The sequence below is a fragment of the Trichechus manatus genome, unplaced genomic scaffold, assembly GCF_000243295.1.
Source record: "Trichechus manatus latirostris isolate Lorelei unplaced genomic scaffold, TriManLat1.0 scaffold00067, whole genome shotgun sequence".
Lineage (NCBI taxonomy): Eukaryota > Metazoa > Chordata > Mammalia > Sirenia > Trichechidae > Trichechus > Trichechus manatus.
In genome coordinates this window covers 847011-849465 of record NW_004444003.1, presented here as the reverse complement: position 1 = coordinate 849465, position 2455 = coordinate 847011, and positions in this window count along the sequence as shown.

The following is a 2455-nucleotide window of genomic DNA, read 5'->3' as shown; positions in this document are numbered from 1 at the left end:
ACAAAAAAAAAAAAAAGATTTACAGCCTTGGAAACCCTACGGGGTCACTATGAGTCAGATTCGATTTGATGGCAGTAGGTTTGGCTGGTATATTAAGTAGCACACAGATGCATTTTGCTGTTTTATGTAGTCTGTTAGTTTTTGTCTTTTAATTGGAGCATTTGGTATACTTACATTTAATGTAGTTACTAATTTATTTGAATATAAATCTACTATTTTCCTATTTGCTTTCATTTTGTTCTACCCATTCCACAATCTTTTTGGTCTCTTTTCTGTCTTCTTTTAAATTGATTAGGTATCTTTTTTTTTTTTTAATCATTTTACCTCTATTTTAGTATTTTCCCTCATTAGCTTTATAATTTTATGCTCTTTTACTAGTGTTTTAAATGTGTATTCTTTGTTTATTAATTTCTATGTAAGTTAGCATTTTTACCTCTTCCCAGAAAATGCAGAGACTTTAGAATACTTTAATTCCATTTATTCCCTCTGGACTGAATATGTTACTCTTCTCATATATTTTAACTTTCAAAACACACACACACAAAATATTATTATTAGTATCTTAGGCAAACAATATTTATTTATATTTTGTCCACGTGTCTGCCTGTTTTCTTGTCTTGCATTTTGTCCTGACTCTCTCAGCTTCCATCTATGGCCATTTTCCTTCTGCCTGAAGAACATCCTTTAGCAGTCTTTCAGTGTGGGTTTACTGATGATGACTTCCCTTGGTTTTGGTTCATCTGAAAATTGCTTCATTTAACCTCGATTCTTGAAGGATATTTTCACTGTGTATAGAATTTTGAATTGACATTTTTCTTTTTTGTTAACACTTTGAAGATATCATTCCATTGCATTCTGTCTTCAAGTTTTCTCTTGAGAAGTCAGTTGTCAGCCTAATTGTTACTCTTTTAAAGGTAATATATCTTTAAAAAAATTAAACGTAAAATAGCATATATGAAACATTATACACTTGAAACTGTTGCCTTGAAATACTCTTTAAACCTTAAACCAAAAATATCCTGAGTCGTCTTAAAACCAAACAATCGTTTAGCTTAACTAGTGAAAAAATGTCTGCCTTGAGCATTATGCTCTTTTAAGAGCTATCTAAATGGGATCAAATTGACAACAGTAACTCAAAAGATTAGATAGGAACCTTAGAGGGCAGTGAGTTTATATCAATAGGAGAGGAGCAGCTCGGAAAAGGAGAGTGAGAATTGTTGCACAACTGAAACAATGTAATCAATGTCACTGAATTGCACATGTAGAAATTGAGGTATGTTGAATTGGTGTACGTTTTGCTGGGTATATTCTCAACAACAACAAAAAATAAAAAAATTACAAAAATATATACAAATTATTTGAGGCCTGGAATGATGTTATTTTCATTCAGAAAGAGTTTACACTTATTTCTGGCAGACTATTATAAGCAATAATATTATTCAATAACTTTAATCATTTTTAAGGGATTGAGATGATTTGAAGCTGGGCTTCAGTCCCTGGAAGGGTGAGTCTGTGTCTAATTATTTCTTAGACTTAGGGAGTGGACTTTTAGGACCTCAAACTTAAGTGTGGGAGTGTTTACCATTGAACAATCTCCTTGCAAGACCATGGATTACAGTTTTTGTTCCCCCAGCCTCGCAAGCCCTCTCTCACTCTCACTTCTCAGTCATTTCATTAGAAGCATAGCAGATGTTTCTAGGGAAAAATAGCTCTAAATATTGGCTTCCAACTCTGAATTTGCTTCTTCTCTTGGATCTTGGCCCTAGAATTCTTTAGTGCCTTATCAATGCTCCAATGCCATTAAGAATATTTTTAAGAAGAATATTATAAAATAATTTGTCAGTATTTTCTATTTGTTCCTAGCAGTAGGATTAGTCTGAAATATCTAGTCTGCCATTACCAGAAGCTAAAGAGTTTGAGTCTGTATAACTTGAGTGATTAGGGTGCTTCTATTAAAAATGACCAGTCACTAGAAAAGGACATCGTGTTTGGAAAAGTAGAGGGTAAGGAAAAATGAGGAAAACCCTCAATAAGGTGAGTTGGCACAATAACCTCAATAATGGGCTCAAATATATCAAAGATCATGGAGATGGCACTGGACTAGATGATGTTTTGTTCTGTTATACATACGGTCATCAAAAGTCAGAGCCAACTTGATGGCAACTAACAAGAACAACAACATTAAAAATGAAAAATTCTAATGGAAGACTTGATTTAGTGAAAATAATTTAGCTTCAGATATTTTGGTGAATTTAATGTAATATCCATACACCCGTGTAGAGTTGTCCAATAATTGGTTTGAAGTACAGAACAGAATCTCAATAAATAAATCAACTGACTCTTGCATTAACTCTCACATGTAGAGGTAAATATTTACAAAGCTATTACCTCTTGCTTGAAATGTCTAAAAGGCAGAAAGAACGGATGACCCCTTTAAGCTAAGGGTAAACTAATA